The sequence below is a fragment of the Drosophila willistoni genome, chromosome 3R (genome assembly GCF_018902025.1).
Source record: "Drosophila willistoni isolate 14030-0811.24 chromosome 3R, UCI_dwil_1.1, whole genome shotgun sequence".
Lineage (NCBI taxonomy): Eukaryota > Metazoa > Arthropoda > Insecta > Diptera > Drosophilidae > Drosophila > Drosophila willistoni.
This window is the reverse complement of record NC_061086.1, coordinates 4,950,645-4,975,908: the sequence shown is the minus strand read 5'-3', so window position 1 is coordinate 4,975,908 and position 25,264 is coordinate 4,950,645. Positions and strand designations below refer to the sequence as shown.

At 39.2% G+C, this 25,264-nt stretch overlaps 1 long non-coding RNA gene across 1 annotated transcript; it reads left to right on the top strand.

Annotated features, from left to right (window-relative positions):
- The first annotated feature begins 854 nt into the window (after positions 1-854).
- LOC124459964 lies at positions 855-1,490 on the top strand. The gene is made up of 3 exons (XR_006953922.1): positions 855-954; positions 1,012-1,186; positions 1,449-1,490. It is a non-coding gene; the product is annotated as an uncharacterized LOC124459964 (long non-coding RNA).
- Positions 1,491-25,264: the final 23,774 nt, after the last annotated feature.

Here is a 25,264-nt window from a genome sequence, read left to right as displayed (position 1 = left end):
CCCAAAATTGGCAAATAAGCCAAATTCCCAATGTGAAAATATGGGAAAAGAACTCTTCGTCTAATGAATTTCTGATATCAAAGATGACGAGATGAAGCAGCGAAGGCTAAGGGTCTGAATAAACTATTCGGACTGCAAAAAATAAATCTTTTCTAGCTCAAATTAAAGCTTAGTTTCAGTTTCAGATTTAGCTATATTCGCATCAATCTGACGAATGATCGATCAATTTGTAATTGGCAATTCAATTAATGTATCTTTCGGATGAAATTGGGTCAGTCGATAACGATGCAACAGCTTGACGATGACTTTGCCATAAAAAGTATAATAAAATTCTCCACAGACGACCTTGAGAAGCCGTAAAAATTTTTAATGACTCTCACTTTTTACGGCCAACTCTTGTAGACCATAAAACTTCAAACTGTGACGGGCTCACATACACACACACACATTGAGAGCAATGGGAAGCAGCATCGTAAAGTAAGAGACAGAGAGAGAAAGAGAATGGGAAAGCAAGAACTAACCAATCGACTAGGCCCAGACGATCGGCCGCTTACCGCAAATTGTCAATGAGCCCACTGTGCGACCATAATGCGTAGATTTAAACTAGCCTGATGCTAGACAAATAGAACCAGAAACAAACTCAGGCCACCACCACATTCACACACGTGTGTGTATTCTAGTGTAGAAGGAAAAGGGTTTGTCCTTGCTTCCTCTGCCTTCTGGTTTTTTATGCCTCGACTGGTGTGTGTGTGTTGGTGTGGGTGTGTGAGTTTGGCTGTTGTTGTTTATATTGTTTAATGACTATGCCGTTTCTTGGCATTGGCAGGGCCCGCGGTCCTGACATTGAGCCTCAGCCCAGCTAGAAATCGACACTCTGACATTGTAACCCTTTGCGTGGAGAAGGAAGAAAACTAACGATAATTGAGCGCAGGTTGTGCCTAATTTACGTTCAAGGTCTGTTGTTTTTTTTGGCAACGACTTGGAAATTATATTCTCATACTTTATTACAAGCCATACAGCATAACATGGACAAGGAAAATTCTCTTAATTGGCATTTTGGAAAGTGGAAATAATTACACCCAAGGCAAAAAGGACAGAAGCCAAAGGGAGGCTGCCCAAGGTTTCTTTAATTTAGCTAAGATGATCTCTTGAAATGGTTTATGAAAATGTTATTGAGCATCTCAAGGTAATTAGATACTATGGCTAAGACAGCTTCTAAGTTGTTTAAACTTTAAGATAGTAGTTGATTATGTTGTTGTAAGTGGAGCCTGGATTTAAATAAATTGTTGCTCTTGTCTAGAAGATATATTTATCTTACATTTAGTTGTTCTTTTGAAACCTCAAAGGACACAAAACACTGGGGTTGGTTGTTTATAAATGCTCTAACCCCAAACCATTGAATTAATTTTAATTAAGAGACAGATAGTATATCATTTTGTATTTCCTAGATTGAGGGGCACCACCTGTCTACTAGAGTCGATCCATGGATGCCCTGTCGCTTGGTTCATTATTAAAATAGCTGTCTGTCTACCGATAAGAATGTTGGTTGGAGCATAACAACAACGAAGACGACGAACAAATGGCACAAAACTTTTAATGAGAAATGTCGCCGGTGCATGCGGTTCCATTTGCTTTTGCACCACATCTCTCCAGCGGCATTTGCCGAACTCGACAATTTTCGTTAGTAGCGGAGCAGCTTGCCAAAATGAGAAAACTTTTGCCAACACCAAACGTGTCGACGTTCCAAAATGAAGATGGGATGGCCTAGACATGGAGATGGAGTCAATGTTAACATAAATCCAGCCAGGCACGGGCCAACGGCAACGTAGCATGGGCCATAAGTTGCCAAAAGTAAATCTGTTTCAAGTGGCTGCAATCCCAGTGGACGGTTGTGTTTGAAGGTGTTGCTCTAGCTCCAAGTATGAGCCTTCCGTGTCTGGACACAAGTGAAATGCTTTCTTTCCCATTATTTGCACAGCAGTTGCAACGAGCCGGCTAACTGGATCGATGTGGACGTCCATATCATTCCTTTCCATCCGCACACTCTTGGCCATCAGTTGAGCAGTTCATTCTCTCTACCGTCCTGTGACTTTTCTTTTATTCCTGCATAAGGCAACGATTCGGAAGAATGGCTCCGTTTTCATTTCCCTGTGGTCCCCATCCAAAGTTGGGGGCGATTCCCCAAAAATTCGTTTCAAAGTCAGTTTGGGTAGCGCTGGCTGCATTTGTTCAATGAGAAGCGGCCTGGTTGGCAAACGTGAGTTTCGTTCGACCACACTGTACAATTTCAAACACAAAACACAAGTATATATTTTTCAGTATTCATTTTGATTGTCTTTTAAAATATGATTTGAAGATCTAGAGTAGAAGCGACAACAACAAATCCTGTAGAAGTAATCATTCAGGCCTTTTCTAGTTATCGATCGAAATCGAATCGAAATCCATATCTAGGTACTTTTGTTATTAAAGAAATTTGTTCGTTTTTGTTTTAGCCTTAAAATAAATTTAGCCCTAAATAGTCTTAAAATAAAGAATATCCAAATAATATTGTGTCGTCTATTCGATATTATAAATGGTGTTTTAGAGAGACATTTTAGTCATTACATACTCAGATTTTTATGCAGAACTTTGGCTATATATCTTCCGCCTTTTTTGCAGTGTATTTGTATTTTGTGAGATTGACAGACATGTTTTCAGTGACGACTCAAGGTACTCGCCGGGGGAACACACCTAAGTGTACACAATACCAAAAAGAAAGCAAACAAGTCAACCAACCAAGCAGCCAACCCACTTAAATAAGCTCCGCAAATAGACACAGAAAGGAAAAAAATATGATTCTATTTGCCTCCGGCTGTTTCTATTTGTTGTCATATTTCCACAACTCAAGACACAAATATAAATTGGGCAAGGCAGAGTGGAACCGGGTGGGGCGATGGCATGGAAACGGCACAAACAAGTGGAGCCAACTTAAAGTATGCTTTAAGCCTGAAACACAAAAGTTGGAATTCCTTTTTAATTTGGGGAAAGTTTTGCCTTTTTTTATAACCCCAACAGATTTCGACACAATGACATTGTCCGTCCTCTGTGTGTGCGCCTCTAATGAAAGTTGTCACCTCATCTCGCATATTGCGGCAACTTTGGCTGACAAAAACTTTGGCCGAATCTATTAATGGGTGGAACTCGTTTAATTATTTCCTGGCCGTCGTATGTGGCAAGTTGCTCTAGTGGTGGCAAGAACTTTGCCCCGCACAGTGGTCACAAAGTGCACGCTGAGAAGGGATTTCAGATTGGGTACGTGGACCGCCACGGGACTTTGATATATCAGCAGGCGAACATTGCGACAATGGCATCTGTGTAAATCGAATACTTAATGGACTCACCTGCCAGGGGGACATGGTGAGTTAAGCCAGCCCATTCCACTCGCAGAGTCAATAAATTTGCATGCATTATGAGCACGAAATAAGTTACGAACTTTATTCGTGAATTAAACGTGAAATGAATTAACGTGACTAAAATATTCCATCTTGGCGAATGGAGGATGCCACACAACACCATCACATAGAGAAGAGAGGATAGAGAAGGATAGACCGCTGACTCTGCTCTGACTCCAACTCCAACTCAAACTCAAACTTCAATTCTGTTTTGTGGCAAGAAGTTGCTATCGAGTTATTTGCATATATTGATGTTGTTGCTGGATGTTCGGTCCCGATTGCTGTTGGTTGGGCTTGTGTGTTCTCCATGCATACCATAAAGAAGCCAATTTTATGCAATGGTTAAATTAAAATAATTTCTGCATTTAAGTTATGCAAATTCTGTGGCGTTTATCTTTAAAGAAATGGGCAAAATGGACTCCTCCCAATCTCTCTGGCTACATGGTGTCAGGGACCTTGTGAATTACTTGAAAAATAATGAACACTTGTTCTTTATTTTGGGCATCGACTTTGAAGGCTCGCTCAATTGTCGTGTCAATTAGCCAAGGTTCCAGGGGTCCAATGTGGTGAATACATTTTTCCCCGTTTCAATTAATATGAGTGTTTTGCAATTTCGCGGACCGCACAGCGAGTTGAAATTAGCATTTTGTCTGCTAATTGCCCATTAATTGGTATGGTTTGAGAATTTTAATTTAACGAACGAAAGCAAAAACCAAGGAAAGAAAAAAACACAATGATAGACACATGCGTAGTGCTCTGACACTTGCCGACGGCAATTGGAAATAGATAATTAAAGACATAGAACTATGCATAGGCAAAGTATTTAAAAAATAGCATAAGCTTTACTTAAAATGTATCTACAAAGCAAACTTAAAATGTTACAACAGAATTATTTAAGTGGTTAAAATTAAAACTCTTTCAACTTAAACCTAACAGAAGTTGATAATCTTCGTCTGATTTGTTTTAACAAGGGAAGTTTACGTTGATAGTTTTTAAATTTTGTTCAATTCGAGTTAGAAAATAGTTTAAATTTAGACAAATGTGTAAAATGTTCGTGATGGAAAAAAGTATCTATTGATGTGGAGTATCTTTCTTGCATTGAGAATGATAAAATAATGGAAGCCACGCGCAGCGGCTAGCATTTGCCTCTGGGTAGTTTTGGGTTCCAAAGTCTCTTGAAGGGGCGACAGAGACACAGTGGGAGAGGGAGAGGGGACGAGGGCTGGTTTCTGCGCTTGTATTTGTGCATTGCATTAGTGTGTGTGACCGGCGCTGTCGCTGTCGACGCAGACGTTGGTCGGCCGCGTATTGGCCACGCCTGATTTCGAGGCGACGCAGCTTGAAGATGCCTTTTCGGCGCATGTGCGGAAAAAGGACGCACTGTGTGCGGTGTGTGTGGTGTGTGTGCTGCGCGTATCTTTCAGATACACTCGCTTGCCAGATAATTCCAATATGGCTGACAAGCAGATAAACATGTTTTCAACTTGAGCGCCATCTAGCGACTCAATCTAGTGGAGAAGTAGTATCTTTATCTGCTGCTGCTTCTGCTACTGCTGATTGGAATTAAACTCTGCAGATACATTTGCCTGCAGGATGCCCTCCGCTTTGGCCACTCAGCTTCACTTTTTGGCCGCCAGGCGGCTGCCAAGACAAGACCCAGCCAATTGGAGTTTGTTGTTCAAATCTGGTTGGTGTTATCTCTGAAGAAGCTTGTTTTGTTACATGACAATTATCTTTGCCTCGACCTCGTTGACAGTGAAAGTATTAACAATTATAATAATTGTTAAGCTCATTGCCAGGAATGACAGAGATTGTGAGGCAGCTTTAATATGAACTAGAATTAGTCGTATTACTAGGGGAAATTTGTTCAGATTGAACTCTATATACATGTATGTGAATATAGACGCCAGCATGCTTTCCACATTGCCACATTATCAATGATTGAGTGAGTCAACCAATTACTAAATTAGGTCTATGAACGGCTGTCACTATCAGCGGCTAGCTAATTAAGGCAGAATGCTCTTTTCTATCTGGGCATTCCAAGTGGACGATGAATACTAAAACAACTTCATATTAATAGAAAGACTAACAAGACTCGTTAAGTATATCAGTGGAATGAACAGAGCAAAGCCGACTATTGTGGGAAAAAATTATGCACTGCAAGTATATATTTTAGTTACAGCTTTTCAGTCGTTTACTTCTGGCTAGACTCGAATGGGTAAAGCGTTATTTTTCGTATACTTTTAAAATTACGAGATACTTGATAGAAACAAATAAATTTCAGCCCGACGTTTTGAATTAAACTGACAGCTTTTTAATACTACTTAAGGTCATTTGGAGTTAACACGAATATCGAAATATCAATATCATTTTTTAAGCCTTGGAGTGTGATTTTAGTATATTCCTTCAGCAATGTTCGGGCAGAGAGTTCTAGAGCGAATATTTTTGTTGAATAAAAACATATATGTGCATTTTAAAAATGATTTTATACAGGGTGGTATTCAGGGGGATGCCTTATATGCTTATGTATACTTATGTATTATTAAACTATTATATTAATATTATGTAGGTATGAGTAATATGTCATATTAGGATATTTTTCAATTAAATTCAATTTATTGCACAATTGTACTATAACTTGCTTCTGATACAAATTATCTATAGATTTAAACCCATGGAATGTTTTGTGCTATAGATAATAATTCTAATTAAAATACTGAATAGTATAAAATCTAAAATTTGGCAAAATGAATCCTAATTTAGAATTTTTGATGAAAAATTAGCAAAAGAAACCAAACTTTGCTACTCAAAAATTGTTTCCAAAGAGCATGAAGTTTTATGTAAACGAAAATAATGTATATTTTATACGCATACAAAATTCAACTTCCCAGGGACGAATTATTCCATTATTATAAAATGATTAACAACTTGTCAACAAAATTAACGACGCTTATCTAAGTAATGACTAATCTTATACTAATATGAGTATCCAATACCGATATAATAAGTGACGATCAAGACTAAAAAATGAGTTCCTTACTTGATGCTGTAATTATATACCCTTCTTTGAGTGGAATTGTACCTATGTAATATTCAGATTTTTGTAACATTCCTTGAGTTTATACTTTAGGAGATCTAGCTTTGAATTAGCTTCAATATGGTATACGATCCGATGTGCACTTAATCAACTTCTTTAATGGGCTAGACGATAAGTAATATTCATTTAACTGCAGGAGATGCCATTAGTTATATTACTTTATTAGTCTTTTCCCCACTGCGTGTCAAAGGACACACATTTGTGAAGATCTAGTTGGCAATCAGGAATTGGGATGGGGTTATGTACTTCCAGCTCTGTGGCAATGTTCGTACATATAAATAATTTGTAATCAGTGGCATAAACAATGCGACTCATAAATTTCTATTGACCTCTATACCCTCTAGAGACTGACTGCCATGTTCTCCGGTTGGGACAACCCTGAGGCAAAGCGATTGAATTATGCAAGTGGCGCGATAAAAGCAAAGCCGGGCAAACTAAATTTATTGGATGCCATGCACTCATTAGCATCCAAATGCGGAGCATCCAAAGCGCGAACGCGAAGACGAACGAACTCATTAACAGTCCCCAGTTCCCCCAACTCCAACAGTTTCCAGCTTCAGCCCCATGTTCTCGGTCGGCCCACAAATGGCAGCCCGGTCCAGACCATGGCGCTGAATAAATAATAAAGTGACAACCACAAAAAACGACTGTGGCCAAGGTGGAGCATGATGGCGGCAAAAGCGGACCAAAGCAAAAGAAAACCAACACACGAAAGTGTACAATAATTGAGCCCACAAATCACAAGACATAGGAGTGAGCGAGAGAGGGCGAGAGGGAGAAAGAAGACCTGAGGTACAAGGCGAAATGGAGCTGAAGCTGGAGCTGGAGTTGGCGCACAAATGAACATGAAGCAAGCAAGTAAATTGAGATTCTTTAAATTTATGCACATATTTTTTCTTGTTTCCCTCGCAGACGGCAAATACTTGGTACGTGGAGCCACTTAAGCTCCTCAAATGCCAAGAGCCTCGCTTCAAGTAAATCTGCGCAGAGACAAGAGAAGAGGCCTCTTGCCTCTGGCTGGAGGAGGACCAAAGTACAACAACCACCCGGCCGCCAAAAGTTGCAGGCGCCTTCTGCCTAGCCAGTGACGACTGGAGCTCTGGCCATTTGGTTGGTCCGGGATGTGTGTGGTGTGGCATATTGATGAACCGCAACAAATTGGCTCCAGCGGTGGCATCGCCATCCAAGCCTGTGCCAGAGCGCCGCACAATGGGGTCAAGTGATAAGTGATGATAGCAACACAAGGAAGTCAAAATTTGAATTATGTTCCAAACTAGTATAAAATCATCTAGAATTTCTTAGAGAACTTCTGGATTCTCCTTTAGATTTCAGTAGCTCAGTTCTCTGCAGTTTTTTCCACTGTGCGGCACAACTTTTCCTAGCCATTATACTCGACAAGAACAAATTGTAAAAAACAACAACTAAAGAAGAAGAAAAAATGAACAAAAATAAACCAAAACAGAAGGAGAAAAAAAACACACTAAAAATCGTGTTGACTGCCTTGACTTCGTCTCGAGTTCCATCCAGTCGACATCCCTATCCCTCCTTCACCATGTTATGTGTGTGTGTGTGTGTGTTGGCACCTCTCCTCTCCTCCCCCGCTCCTACTTTCCTTTACTCTCTGCATATCTGATAGTTGCAGCTTGGCAATCTGCCATCATTTCACATAAATCCCCCAATGATAAAATTCCCGGATTGCTCCCCAAAGTTCGTGGTGCGCACTAAGCCACACAATTTTGTGTTATTCCAAGAGCACAAAAATCAGCTCCCTGGGAACGCGAATGGGAATGAAGGGAGGCGGAGATGGAGGTGGTGCCGAGTTCATAGTTCATAGTTTGTGCCAGCGACTTTTGTGCGCAACTACTTAGAAATAATATAAATTTTTTAAAAAGATTGCTCAGCCCTCACGACCCACAATGTTCTTGGCCATAAGCAATGCCAAATGGAATTGCTTAGAGATTGGCCATTTCCATGCCAATTTCGTTGCATCTCATTTGGATTCAGTCTGATTGCGAATTTCATAAAAAAAAAACACAAGAAGGGGCACGTGGGTTCATTGCTCGGCTATCTGACTCTTGCCACAAAAGCAGTCATTATGATGCAACTTAAGCTGCAGCACAACTAATTGCCCTTGCAACAAGACGCTCTAATTCAGAATTATTTACAGTAATCGGATGCTCTCTCAACCCTCTTTTCACTTTCCCCAAAATGCTGAAAAAGTTTTGATAATGAAACATGATAAACAACAATCAAAAGTTAACAAGTTAAAAAAGTTGAAAGTTCTGACTGAATATAATAGAGAATGTTTTAATAACTTTAGTAAATAAGTTTGTAAAATTTTTGTGGATTTTTCGGATAAGTTTTTACAAAAAATACTTCTAATCTATACTTCAATTTTTATCATCATACACAAAATGTTACAAATCCTACGAAACTAATTGTAAGAGAACATAAATCTGGCCTGAATATTATTCGAATATTCTCTAAAATTATTTACAGTTGTGTGAAGTTTGAACTGATCGGAAGAAGCACGACAAGCATGGGCGTTGTATTGACTTTATTCATGGGGATGCAAAACTATCTTATCGAATATTTATAAATATTAAATTTAAATTACAAGCTTGTACAAAAAAATCATTTGAATCTGCGGTCGTAAAGCATTTAAACGTTTTTTATTTCCTCGCAAAAAAGCTTATCTGTATATGGTAATAAAATCTTTCAATCGTTCATCTTGATTAGTTGTCTGATGCAATTTATTAGTACCTTAACTTTGACTAAGTCACTCAAAAGAAATCTAAATTTGTGATTTTATAAAATTTGTATTTTCAAACTTTTTTATCGTCTCTTTTGGTTCAGTAAAATCCAGAAATCCTTCTTCTATCATCTTCTGTATACGCCCATGGATTCCCTCACACTCATCAATATATACATATGTGAATGTATGTATGTATGTATGTATAGACATATATTTGTAGACCTATTTATCTCAGTGTAGAATATAAATGAAATTCCACAACAAAGAAAACGAAAGAACAACAAACATGAAAATGAGATTTTCAAGTCGAAGGCAGCAGCAGCCTCGACCCCTGGTCCAGATACTTTTCCTATTTTTCCTTTTCCAACTTTCCTCTGCGCAGTTCGAGTTCGAGTTGGTCGTCAGTCGGCAGCGCGGGGTGGAGTGAGGCAACAGCAGAGGCTGGGGCATTGACATGGCTGCTTCAATTTCAATGGCCGCCTCTTCTCTACCTGGGAGTGCGACAAGGAAGCACAGCTTGCCTCGCCTGAGCCTGAGCTGAGTGAGAGAGTGAGAGAGGGCGAGTAGTAGAATGAGACGGCGGCAAAGGCAGAGACAGAGGCGGAGTGCAGTGGTTGATATTCATTTTATTGTTGCTGCTGCTACGTGAGTTTCGATACGAATCGAGGTGCCGGGTTGCTGCCGGGCTGCTGCTCGGTCTAGGTGTAAAATACCATAGACATAGACGTACTCTAGCTATATTGTCATGGCCAGGTCAGCAGACATTGTGCCCGATATGAAATCGCTGCCCATGTGCCAAGTATTTGCCTTTAACCCGTTTGGTGTGCAGCTGTTTATGGTTCCCTCAAAATTTTGTTTATAAATTCGTAGCTGATCTTTGTTGTTTGTACACCGAACTAATGTTGTTGTTGTTGTTGCTGCTGTATGCCACACTGTATGCATAATTAGCTCAGCATTTACCGTTCTGACGCAAATAAATCAAAAACGAACAACAACCAAATTGCTATGCCGCACATTCCAAAAATAGAATCGAGAAGATACACTTTAAAAATCGGATGATATCGCTCCATACAAATGTTAATATATGTAAGTGTCGCTGTTTAATTTGTACTGATTAAGTAAGAGTGTTCACAAGTCCATAACATTCAGCTTGAGATTTAACATATTTTATTAAACTTGAACTTATTAACTACCAAACAGTTACTCACATAGTGACTTTGATCTAAGAAAAACCATGGAAAAGGCTTGATGTTTAAAAAAAATCGCATCTAAGACAAAATAGATAAAGGTAGAAAAATGTACAAGAATGGGTAAATTTAATATATATTTACAATTTCATATAAGAGACCAAATTTATTAATTAAAGTTACTATCAAAATTCACTTTGATATTTGCTTTCTATTCCAACTGGAGCAGTAATTGTTATAGCTCTCAGTAGATCTTTCCATTTTGTATTGCAATATTTCGCATATAACTTGAATAGCAACTCTTTAACTGAATAATCCTACCCCTTCGAGCGCACTTGGCATGCAAATGAAGTTGGCCATAAAGAAATGGCTGCTTTAAATTGACAACACCTTCTGGCGCTTAATGAACGCGGAAACATAAAAGGACCGCGAGTTGTTCCCCTCTTTCATTGACTCTGCTTTCATTTTGGGCACAGGGCACAACCCTCGTTGGCCATTTTAACTGACTGAGCCAATTCACCGGCCTGTCTAATTGCGCATCTTTAATGTAATCAACTAGGCAATCCTCCAGCTGGAATCGCAATGCTGTTCCTGTTCCTGTTTCATGCAAAATTATCTAGCAAATTAGTAAAATTAGTTCAATTCCATCTTGCCACTCGATGGACTGAGGCTGATTAAAATTTTACAGGCTAGATATACCAACTGCCCCAGTCCAACCCAAACTCTAACTCCAACTGCCAATGGCCGCTCTCACATGTCTTCATAGAGCAGACGTAATTTCATTATTTATTTAAAAGTTATCAGACATGCCAAGCTAAAAGTAGCCTAACTCTATCTCCTCCTCTTCCTTTCCCCCCATTTGCAGCCAGGGCCACATACATAGATGTTGTTTTAGAAAAAATTGATTGAAAAATTCAACTGGAAAAAACTATTCATATCAAGGTATACAGTACAAGTCTGTTGTGTCTGTTCTTGTCTTTGAACATTTTTGTTTATTTTTTCTCAACAAGAAATAGAAAAACACAAAAATAGATTAAGAATAGAATAAGTAAACAATTGCAATGGTTAATTTAATGTTTATTATTTAAACGTTAGTCGAAATATATGCAAATTGCAAACGAGATGCAGATACATCTATAGAGATTCAATTAATTTAAGGTTTACCTGCTTTGTAATGAAACAATTTATAGCATTCACTATGGAGTTAACCATATGCACAGTAAGTCAGGGAATTGTGCTCCATTAATTGATGTTTAGAATTTTCGCAGAGTATACATTTAATTAGTTCTGGTTTCGAAAATGTTTAATTAAAAAGGCAAAAGAAGAGCTGGCGAATTGAAACCACAAATAAGCAACCAATTGAAGCGAAAGCAGAGAAAACATTTAATGAAACTGAGCCCAAGTACACGGCAAACACAGACAGGCAAATAAACGAGGTATTTATGTGGCGAATAAAGATATCATAGCCCCAGCCCCAGCCACAGCCGCAGCCGTACACCAGCTGGAAAATGAGGATGAGGATATGTTGGCCCAAATGAAACACCAAGAGAGGGTGAATGCCAAACACCACATACATAATTGACTGACGGGATAATTTACTTCCGTACACTTGCGTGTTTATTAAATTTCTCGGGTTGTCTCCGGCATTGATTCCGGCAAATACGCCTCTGCGTCGTGACTTGTAAGGCTTCGAGCAAGGAGCCGGAGTCAGTGTGACAATGGCAGCGCGCCAATCGACGGGGCTGCTACACGGCCAAGAGTCAAATGCATAGAAATGGAGGCAAGCTTTTGGATATTGCCCAACCACATGTACATAATTACATGTCGTCCTCATTAGTTGCTTCAGTTTTTGGAATCGTGACTAGCTTGCGCCAGTTGGAGGGAACATACTGTGCACAGTGGTAGGAAATCACAGATTGGCTTTCAAACTGAATATTACGAAATGTAAGTGAACGATGAGTAAAGCCAAGAAGAACTTTTGTACATTAAATGTTTTACCATTTACAGATTTAGTCACCTTGTCTGGCATACTCTTTTATTTGTAGACCTTTTTATTTATTATTCATTTGATGCAATGATAAATTGTAAAGTCTGAAGTCGAAATTGTGCCATTGTGCAGCCATTTGTATTCCAAGATACCTGGGAGCTGGAGTCATGTGCTCCCGTTATCGAACCGAAGGCAACGTCACGTTCGACAACCAACCCATTTACTTAGCTAAGCGATGAGGGTTGTACCTGCTGCCATCAGTCTTACTTCCCCCCATTGAGCAGAAGGAGGCCCTCCCACTACCCCATGCGCCACCCTTATTGTAAGATTCGCAAAACTTGTTACTTGGCTTGGCCAGTCGATTTTGATGCCGATTGATGGAAATCTTTGAGCTACACGTTTCTACTCTTATCGCTGGAATATGGAAATTTCGACATTTATTCGATCAACTTTTGCCTTTTCCATATTTGGTGGCACGGCATTTCGGGGAGGCACGGGATGTGAAAAATAAATGGCAAAAGGTACACAGATGTGGAGCCCAACTATTTCGAAATCCACACGCATGCCACATATTCCCTCGCCCGCCCGTTCCTTGCCCACATACCTCGGTAAGTAATTTAGCAAAAATCATGTTGGCAAATAAAAATGGAAACCCGGCATAGCAAGATGGAAGATGAAGGTTGAGAGGGAGCATTTTAAGGGCAACCTTTCGTAAAGCCGTGTCTTTTGTCTTTGCATGTGTGTGTCAGTTGCACCTGCGTCTCAATTCAATTGGATAGTTTTTTTCAGCAAAAGAAAGTCGCCATATGTTTGTCTGTTTTCCTGTCTATTTATGCCAATTGCATATATTATTACATTCATTTCATTTGTCTGTGGGATTTGATCTATAAAATTGGAAGGAACTTACCTGTAACAGCTGCTCCCCAATAGCAATCCAACTGAAATGAGAAAAAATTAAATAAGTATTTTCATAATGAACTTTTTAAAGTTTTTGAAATAAACATCAATATTTGTTTTGAAAAAAAGTGGAGCCAAAAACTAATTTAGTTATTTTCTTGTGGTTAATCTAGTTTATAATTCTAGCCACTTATTTTTCATATTTCAATCTATGTATAAGAAAAAATATAAAAACTATTTCGTTTTAATAAAAGTTTATCAAACAATACTCAAACAAGACTACTTATGTTATCTTATATTTTTATGAGCTTTTATAGCAATACAAATAATAAATTAAATCTGCAAGAAAATATTGGGGCGTATTTATTGAAGAGTTTTTTATTTTATGGCTTTTGATTTAATATTAATAAACGTCATAAGTGAACTGAATGACATGTATTATAATTGACACTATTTTAAATTTTATTCCTTATAATTCGTAGGATTGTATAGGGTCTGTTTAAGAAAGCTTGGAGTAGAAAGAGTTTGCTACATCAATAAATTTCATTTTTGATTCCTAAGTTTCTCAACAAATTCAAGAATCAAACGCATATGTGTACAAATGAATATATGTATGTACATACATATGTACGTCCAACTATACCCCTTTAAATGTAGATTTATTTTGATGGTAAGTTCTCTGAGTGCTTGTTACGGTCCATTGGCTTGGTTATGTGATCAGCACACACACACTCAAACACACCCATGTACGTAAAACTGTAAAACACTTTTCACAGACGATTACAGGAAGTGTACGCAAATTGTTGGCTGGACCAAGAGTGTTTGGACCCTCGGCACAATACATATATGTATGTATGCCACCCTTTCATTCAATTATCGAATGGATCGTTGGATTTGAATATATGTATTTCGTAGTAGAGCAAAAGAAATGGCATAAAAATAGCAACGAAACGAAACCAAACCAAGCAAATGTCTTTGGATTTATGCCGGAACACGCTCCTCATTATTATTTCACGCTTATCATTTTATTTCAATTTATTTTTGGGCCAACGATGCCGCCTGTCCTTTCAGGAGAGGACATTGTCTCATCCTACATCCAAGAAAATAAAAGGGGAAAACAAGCCAAATTCTATACGAGGCCATGCTGGCTCCTGAGGAGAGAAAAGTGCGCTTTCGTGTTTACAGAAAGCGAAAGGACAATAAATATTTAGTTGGTTGTCGGGGAAAATATTTATATTGATATGACCGAAACGCGTATGATGCATTCATATTCCATGGGGTCCAGTTGAGGCACTGTGTCTCTTCTTCGCTCCATTATGCCTCGCTCATTTGATAATGTCGCACTTTGCCCTTTGCCATCCCGTTCGCCATTTTGAGCCGCCTCCCCCCGCTGATACACACACACAGTAGCCCCTCGAGTGGTCGAGACTTGTTTGTCTATTTGTTTGCTTTGCCCACCCTGGCAACCACCTCTACCACCCCACCCATCATACCTCATCCCACCCATCCCCCATTCCACTCCGCTGAAAGAAGAACAAACAAGAACGAGCCATCGCGCAACATGAGGCAGCATTCAACCGACTCAAAGCACTCGTACCCCCATCCGCAATCTCCCTCTTCGCCTGGCCATCAACATCGTCATCATTTTTTCTCATATGTATGTAGAAGTTTTCTGTCTTTTCCCGCCTGCTTTTTGCGAAACTTTTTAGTTTCGTTGTTTGATAGACAAACACACACACAGATAGAAAGAGATTGGCAGAGGAGCGAGAGGAGAGTTGGACCAACTTAACCTCGAATTCCCCAATGGAATATGCTCGTGTGCATAAATTCTAGTTAAGCATTTCCCTTACGGACCAGGAGGAGAAGCAACCAGGCCTCGTGCTCGCCACTTAGACACATCTACATCCATCGACATCCAGCCAGTCAGTCAGTCAGTCAGCCAAATTGCTTTCATTTTCATAATGAGCGAAGCATCTAGAAGCGTGGACCTTAAATTGATTGGCAGCGACTTGTGAATGACAAACATGTTCTCCAACTAAAGGCAAAACTGTCTGCGGGTATAGGAATTCCATAAAAGTTCATTCGACTCTCAGACTCTCAGACTCTCCGACTCTACTCGATGAAACTTTTTCTCATTAATATTTTCCATTTTCAGAAGATTAGTAGCCAGCAAAAGAGAAAAGAAAAATTAGTTGCACGGCATTATTCTCTTTCGCCCTCGTTTCTGTGATATGTATGTACATATTTACTTTCTGTTTCGATTTATTTATGTACAACAAGAAATTCCAAACCAAAACCAAAAAAGAACATTTTCGAGGTGTCAAATGAAATACGAAAATGTTCAAACTGAAAAAAACTGACAATGAATGGAAAATAAAATTTTGAATGCGATATATGCACACGAGGAATTAATCAAGGAGAGAAAATATATATGAAGTTCCTCTTTAGATATGAAATTACAAAAATTCAGTCATGATTTGTGACTAGATAAATCATAAAGAAAAACTCATAAATTATAGAAACTAAAATATAATCTCAATTCGGTTTTAAGTGATGGAATGAACTGCTGACTATTCCATGTCTCGTGCTGAGAAAATGGAACGACCGCTGGTTATGCTCAACAGGCATACAAACCCTTATATCAAAGGGTTCCTCTGCCATGCTCTGAATACGATTACCGGACAAGAAAAATTAAAGAAAAAAACAACTTTCAGAGTCTGGTCAAAAAAATGAAGCGTCCCTAATTCGGAGAAAAAGGTCCGTGGAAAAGTGAAAGTGACACTCACAAACACACACAGACAGACTGACAGACAGACAGACAGACAGATAGATAGAAAGAGCCGACATTTATGACAGCCATAAAAATTGCAATTTTCTAGCTGCACTTTTTTTCGGCTTAGTTCAATTTTCAGCGAACGGGTTGAGAGACAGAGAGTGGCTTGATGGACATGGACTCATATTTTGCTTCTCAAACTGTGACCACATGCCGCTAGCAAACACAAATATTTGCCGTCATTTCAGCTGCTTAACGCATCGACTCTCTATGGAGTAGAGAATAAATATGTATGTATATATGTATACATTTTGTTAATTGATTACCCACTGCAATAATTCCCAAGATGCCCGTCGGCCATTCGGACTGCGACCCAACTAAAAACTTGTGCTGGTAAAAAGCAAGTCGTAAAAATTATTGAAACCAAATGCAAATGCGGCATAAGAGGCACTCGATGGCGCATGGCGGCCATTTGCAGTGGATCAACGAACCCAAAAAGGAAGCAAAAAACAGATGCAATCGCAGATTGCTGCACTTTATGCAATTCTCTTGAAGTATCCTCAATATATTTCATAATTAAATAATTTTCATTTTAATTATTTAATTTGAATTGTTAAGAAGACTCCGACTGTTGGGTTCCGGTTCTTGCTGCTACCATTCAATCCTTCTTATTTTCGAGGCAGAAACAGGTTGAGGTTGTTGGCGCGGTCAATTCGGGACACCGGCGCGTAAATTGCAATTTACGCTAAGCCTCAGACCTCTGAGTAAACAAACTTCCCGAAGATGCTGTGTGGCGGCAAAAAGAACGAGTTTTATGCAATAATATTTAATATTTTATTTATACGAAATTAATTAAATGTGCTTAAATATGTGGATATGGTAGAGTCGGTCGACAATTGCACATGCTGACTCAGTACAAAACAAGTTGTCAAGTTAAAATCTTTCACCAATCTTAATTAAAGTCAATCTTGGTGCATCTAATTTCAAATGTGGTTCAAGTTGACGTCTCATGCCAAAATGACCAATCGTATGATGTCGTGGCATGAGATAGAGCAGTTCAAGCTTAGTTTTAAACTTGAGGTAATTGCTTAGAAAAAGAGTGAAGAGCAGCTATAAATTATTGATTGATAAGTGTTTTGGGATGTTTTCTCAAAACTAAGAATTTATATTATCTTATGTGGAAGTTGGTGTAAATGAAAGGTAATCTTAAAACGAAACCTATATCCTCTTTCACTGGAAAAAACTTTTAAAATTTTGGGCCTAACAAATTTAAAGGGGCAAATCAGATCGAGCAAAATCTGAATAATCTTTATTGTACCTATATATAAAAAAAAATTAATTTTTCGATTCTTGCACTCTTTGACTACCAAAAAATATAACCCAATTCGTTTCCAAGAAAAAAAATTGAGCCTTTTTGGTTCAAGACGAGCGAGAAAATTGTAATAACCTTCGTTAGAGTATAATGACATTTTTAATCAGCTATCGCGTGTAGCTTGTTCCTAAAAATAAGTTTTAGCTTCCTCCTCCATTCATCCCTGAGCTAGAAAAACTAGGAATAGGAGAAAAATAAACTTTCTGGCCAAGGCGCATGTGCGAGATTTCACACTGCGGACTACGGACTACGGACTGGGACTGGGACTGGGACTGGGTCCGGACTAGGGCCACCCGGGGCCACCTTTCACATTTTAGCCTGATGAAAATTCGCATACATATATAAAGAAGGAACCAGAGGGCCGGGGTTAACTTCGACCGCGTCAAAGTTTGTATACCCTTGCAACTTTTTTTGGTAACTCTTTCCTCACCTATAGCCGTCAAAATAGAAAAACGTTTTATCCAAAAAGGCTAATCTTTGCGAAAGAAAGCCTACAATCTTAGCATAGGAAATAACGAAGATATTGATCAAAGTCACTGTTTTCCACCGATCGTTCCTATGGGAGCTATATGATATAGTAACCCGATCTTTATCAAATTCGGCACAGTCATTAACAGATATATTAAACTAACAAATGGTTAATTTGAAAGCAATCGCGTCAAAAGTAACGAAGTTATTGACAAAAGTCACTGTTTTCGAAAGATCGTTCCTATGGGAGCTATATGATATAGTCATCCGATCTTGATCGAATTTGGCACAGTCGTTTATATATGTAATTAACTCACCAATATTAAATTTCACGACAATAGCTAAAAAAAAACCGAAGTTATTGAGAAAAGTCACTGTTCGTGACTTTGGCATTTGTATGCGAGCTATATGATATAGTGGTCCGATCCGGCTGAATCCGAGATATACAACGCCTGCAGTATATACAAGCCTACATGCAAAATTTCAGCTCTGTAGCTCCAACGGTCTAGGAGGAGTTTGCGTTGATCCAGACGGACGGACGGACGGACGGACGGACGGACGGACGGACGGACGGACGGACGGACGGACGGACATGGCGATTTGAACTCGTCTCGTCGTGCTGATCAAGAATATATATACTTTATATGGTCGGAGATGCTTCCTTCTATGCGTTGCACACTTTTGACCAAAATTAATATACCCTTTTTGCAAGGGTATAAAAAATTGACGCCACTTTAAAAGTTTTTCCTATGGATTTGTTGGTTTTTTGGTTAGAACAGAGGCAGATAGAAGGGAGAGAGTGGGAAAGAGACAGAGGGTTAGGCGGCCATATGGAAGAACCACGCACATGTGGTCCGATGATATTGAGAATTGCCATTGTATGGGTGTGTTTGATGTGTGTGTGTATCTGTGCGTGATGTGCACGTATGTGTATCTACGTGCTGTCACGATGGCTGCTTATTGTGGAATGAACACTGCTCAATGCAGTGCTCACCATATCCACATCCATATCCATATCATGGCGACGTCAGCTTCGACGGATTATGGCAATGACAGAGAGAGATAGAGAGCAAAACGAACTGTATGTGTGTGTGAGGGAAAGCGAGATAGCTGTAACATGCCATTGCAATGCAGTTGTGCATCCACGACTTAGACCAGGATTTGCAGTAGCTACTCAACAGCTGCCTCACTGAGTTTTATGTTCAGCCCATTTCTATTTCTACTCCATAGATAAGCAGTCGCTCTACCAAATTGAACTCTCTCCCTCTGCCTCTCTATCTCTATCTCTGCCTCTGTCTCTGCCCCTGTCTTCTTTTTGCAATATTAGCCATAATTTCCGCTCATCGAATTTGCCCCATTCTAAGTTTTCTTCTCGTTTACCTACAAGCGAATTGCGATCAAGTTTTTTTTTAAATTAAACTAATGCAAAATAATGTTAAATTCAAATTAAGAGCCAAGATTGAGTAGATCTAAGAGTTGTTTCACCTATATCTTACCTCTTTCTACCCAATTCATAAATTATTTCATGTAACGAATGAATATTAAACACATTTCATCTAGCAATCAAAACAAGTTAACTTTAAATCAAAGAATTATTTACAACGAAATATTTCCAAAAATATCAAGAATAAAACAAATAAAAGTACTTAACTAAGTTTAGGTCACACATTCAAATACGGTCGTTATAAGAAAACCAAATGTACATACATATGTCCTACAATCAAGTCGATGTGATTTAATCCCTCGATTAGTTTTATTCTAGCATACTTTTAATCAACACCTGCATCAAATTAATAAGAAGTATTTTAATTAATTAATCTTTTCTGACTTCATTGAAGCCGTCAATTCTATCTATTGTGCTTCTGTCTCTTTGTTTGTAATTAAAGAACTGATAAAAACTTAAAAACAGGAAACAAATTTCAAAAAGAGAAGTGTTTCTGGTGCCAGTTCTTTTTAGTCGTAAGAATGATAGAAATTTAAACTACACAATATAAACTCCTCCTTTTATAACACCTTTACTGAGTCTGGAATGTTTGATTGCATATTCTATTTGAGCCATGTTTTTCAAAATTTTATTTCAATATAGCCGAAGCGTTTTTTTTAAAACTGTGTCGTTAGTTGACGTAATAGTTAATTATCAAATCAATAGGAGTGTTCGGACCGTGTTTTGGAAACCGAAATCCACATCTTGAAGCCCTCCGATGCGAGTAACCGGTATTCATTTCGGTGAACGAAGCAGTATCGAATGAGAAAATGTGAAAATTGTGCTCTACCCACATTTATTGTTTGCCCCACTGCAAATTGGCGCGCATTTTATTTACAATTGATGCTGAATTGTGTGCAGAATGTCAAGTTGCCCTCCGAGTCCCCCAGGGACTTGGGCAAGAGGGCTTCCTGGGAGCAATCTATATGCATAGATAGGGACGAACTATGTGGGCGTTCTGGCCAATTGATTACAAAGGTAGAGCAGGGGGAAATGAACTTATAGTTGTGAGTTTTTTTTTTATTCTTTTCTTTCTTTCAACTAAAAGTAAACGTGTTTTTCAATGTTGCTGGCTGAACAAAAATTATGATGCGAAACGAAAGAGTCGAGAGTACGAGTCGAGAATGCATGAAAAGCTAAACGTACATACATATACATATGTATATACATATATAGAGTATATACTATATACACACACTTTATACATATATGTATTTATATAAGAATTTTGGGGGTAGGAGACAGTTCCAAATGTAGAAGGAAAACGAAAATAAGAAATTGGCAAGAATAGCACATACACAACAATAGACGACCCTGCTCTACCCACAGCAACAACAACAACAATGATGATGATGATGATGATGATGGTGATGTTGATGATAGTGATTGCTCTGTGGCAATGAGAAAAATCAAAGAATACAAAACAAAAAAAGAAAAACAACAAACGAAAATGGCCTTTAAGAATGTTCAACGCAATCTCGCATACACACACACACACAGAGAGAGAGAGAGAGAAAAACAGTCGCTCGAAATGTATTTTAAGTTTTTTCAATTTTCCACATTTACCCAGAATTATACATTTCACTTTGTCAAAAACAAATAGATAAAGGAAAATGCATAGAAACAGCTGCAAAGTTACGAAAAGCTTTTAGATAAATTAAATCATTTTCATTTCTTCGTTTTGTTCTATAGTTGAGTGAAAAATTTATTAGGATTAGAGAGAATGGCGAATGGCAAAAATGAAAAGAAAATTCACCATTTACCATTCGCTACATTCATCAACTGACACGACCATCACTTGTGAGCTATGAGACTTGTTCTCTGACAGTTTGAGAGTGAAATATGGCCGCAACGGAAATGAAAATGGAAACGAAAAGAGGATCGTTCGTGCCGGATAATATCAATCAGCGGACATTTTTCATTTTTGTTTACTCACCATTTCACCTTTTGGATAGCTGCACAGTCTAAGAGTTTCATTCCCAAGCCATTGCCAGGAAGCCTCTTGTGGAGTTTTGTTTGTTTTCGAATTTGTTTTAAACATTCACAGCCATTTTATGTATTCCAGAGGCGAACTACTGTCGATCGACTTAAATGCCGTCAAGTGGCTTGGGCCAAGAAACGTTTTCAAATAAACATTGCCGCCTCAAAGTCGACCCAGCAGAGCTCCATCAAAGAAACAATTTTTATTCAATTCGATTCGCATGGCTTCAGTTTGTAATTTGCAATTTGATTCGATTGGATACGATCGATGCACATCTATAGGCCATGAGCATGGTCAATCGATTGCAATTGACTGATAATTGAACTTGCTATGCGACTTGTTGATAACGTTTCTCTTCATGTGTTTGAAGGACAAATGCATTCAGATATCAATTTTTCTCTCTACCATTTACTTTTCTTTCATGCCTTGTATAATTCAACGACTTACAATGCTGTCAGTTTATTTGTTTTCCTCTAATTTATTGATAATTCGTTGAATAATCTCAATAATATTTTTTATTCAAAACAATCGAATATGAATGCCAGAGTGTACCAACACTTGAATGTCACTTGACATGACTGTCTCAGCCATTGTTCGCCAGGGCGTCCATTTGAGGCCATAACTGTCAGAGAGACAGCAACAATTGACATTGTGATTTACGTCAATAAAAATTATTCATCTAGGCAAATAGGAATACAGAGGGACAGACACACACACACATAAGACAGAGTACTTACAAAGCACCGCCCCAAGTTTAGGACCCCACCGCTCTCTCCTCCCGAATCGACCTCCGCCCGGACGCACCTGTGCATTGGGTGAAATGGAGACCGGGACCGGCGACCGCAGGCAACGTTTTTGTCATAAAAAATAAAACAAAATTGTCGTTACTTTTATGACCCGCTGCTGTTTTGTGTGTGAGTCTCCGACTGCCTTTGTAGCTCCTTAAAAAAAGCCAACCGAACGGTAAAACGCAATGCCAAAAAAAGCTCAATCTAACCTGAAAATAAACATTGCTATATAGATAGATATATACATATATATGTATTTCGAGCCTTGTTACATTTAATGAGCTGTCAAAATGATCATAAAGCAATTAAATGCATTTCACACACAAAACCATAAATATTTTGGATGGTGTCGCTGCGAGGGGTGTGTGGGGTGTGTGGTGTGTGTGGGGGGGCAAGTATTCAATCAGACAGCCAAACAAAAACCACCTGCAATACTTCGTGCACGCTTCTCAGTCCCAGTGTCCCATCATCCCTATGCCCATTTGAGCTCACCGGCTCGCTTACCGGCTGAATGCATCGTCCAATCGGTGGAAAAGACTTGAACGCTGACACTAATTGGTTGCTTTATGGCCCAGTTAAATCGTAAAACTCAAATTTTATGCTTTGTCACTGAAATGATTATGACGTCCGTTCTTTGAGTGTCTCGTGTCTTGCCCCCGCCCCCAGCACTTCAGCCCTCGGTCGCCAGCCCCCAAAACCTCCTACACCCCCCCTCCATCACCCGCCATGGTCTTAAAAATACGGTGTTCCAAATCTTGCCAAGTGGCTTTATTTGCCTTACGGTAGCTTAACGCTACTTTGATTTATGTACGCGTTGACAATATTTTGCGACAATTTACAGTTTTGATTTCGGTCTTAAGTTTTTATTGTACAATATTTATTTATACCAATTTGCACCTAGTTAATGTTTAACCATTTCAATTATCCCCTTTGGCCAGGCGTGTTGTGACGGGGTGGTGAGGAAAGGGAAGGGAAGGGGCAGAGCAGCAAAATCATTGTGTGGTGGGTGTGTCGCACTTTGTTAATATCTTTACAAATCTTTATAAAACTCATGAAGGTCGCTCTCGACTTTTATCAGATGGATATCTTTGTATATATTCAAAACAAGTTGAATAGGTCGAAACAAATGTAAGTGTGTGTGTTTGTGTGTCTGTGTGTTGGTGGAACGCTTTGTTTCAAGATCAAATGCATTAGTCTAGATACGGAAATATTGGAAGACCAAACTGATTGGAAACTTAGTTAAGACTCAAACCAGTAACGGATCCAATTAGATTTACTGACCATTCGGTCACTTCTCATCTCAGCTAATGTGGATTTTTTCGTTTTCTTTAAAACATTGTTGTTGCTCTCACTCACTGCTGATGTTTTTGCCTGCTGCCTGCTGCCTGGTGATTGTGCCAATCATTCTTATCAGCATTACCAGCAGCCGACTTGCATTGCCATTGTGCTGCAAATGGGATTGCACTCTTGCCACCCACAATCATGCATCCAACTTTGTTGCCAAGTGCGGGGGTTAAAACTTATTATATATTTTCTGCTTCAGCCCCCATTTTGCAACAACAACAACAATTTCCTGAAGGCAAAGACGAAACACCGAAAAACGAGAAACGAAAAGTACGAAATGAATGCAAGAAAAATCGTAAAAAAAGGAAATTGCATTTCCCCAAAGCTCAGAAACTTGCGCAGGACTTTTGAGATTCTAATAAATTCTAACAAGATTTCAAGCTGCGCCAGTCTTGTCGAGCAAAGGGGGTCGGGAGGTAGGAGTGGGAGAGCAAAAACTGCAGCAGCAGCAGCAGCAGCAAGCTCCATCCAATAAGCAAATGGGCAGCAGCAGCAGCAGAAGAGCGAGCAACCAAACAAGAGAGGAACAACAAGACCAAAACAATAAGAAACGCGCCAAAAAAAAGCAATACAAAACAAAACAACAAGAGCAAAGAGTAAAGAGAGTGAACGGTGGAACAGGTGCAGCGAAAGAGCAAACTCGAAGAGCTAATAAGAGAGTCAGATTAAGAGTAGCTCACCAATACATATGCAAAATGTCCAATTTAAGAGAGCATCCAATAAGAGAGTGCTCACCCATACAAGCGCAGAAAAATTTAAAGAGAGGCAGAGAGATAAAATGCGAGAGAGAGAGTGAGAGGGGAATTGTGTCAGTGTATTGGTGAAGAAGAGGCAAAATCGGAGAGACCGACAATTTAAGATTTGGCTAAAGAATTTTGATCAATTTTGATCTATTTTCGAATATTTAAAAAAATTAATCATTAATCTTCTTTAAATTATCCTTGAAGAATGGAAAAATTCGGAAATACTCTGAAATCCAATTGGATTTCATTTGATTTCATCCAATTAACTCATCGAAGACAACAACAAGCTGGTTTGTGTATTCGCTGAGTCCTTATTACGCATATATAGTCCTCTCGCTTGCACATCTACATAGCCACCACCAAAGTCCTGTTCACCCCTAGACCAAAGAGTCAAAGTTCCGTTACTTACCTCGCTGCCCATCCACATATATGTACGCGCATATATATGTATATATATGTATCTGCCACGGCGCAGGCGCATTTCCCGACACGTCGAATAGAATCTGCCACACTAAATTCGCCCGCACAACGTTAGCTTTTGGCATTTGCCAAGGCCTGTCCCGGCATCGGCATTGGCATCGGCATCGTATCTGTATCTAGCTCACGTCAGAGAACTTCACAACACTCGCCGCCGCAGGTGAGTGTCGCTGGCTTCTTCTTAGGCAGCATGGCGGCACCAAAACGGTGCCTATCTCATCCCAAAAGACAGAGCGAGAGAGCCAACCTCTGGCGAGAGAGGGAGTGAGAGCAGCGCTCTCTTTCACTTCCATGATGGCCGCCTCTGCCGTCGCCTGGCAACCATGCTGGCTGACGTCGACGCCGGCGTTGACGTTGCCGAAGCATTCTGTTGTTTTTGTATCTCTCCCGCATTTACATTCCATGCCAACGGCATTCCGCATTTGTTTGTTGCCTTTTTTCTGCTCTGCTCTGGCGTTGGTTCTTCTTCTTTCGTTTGCTC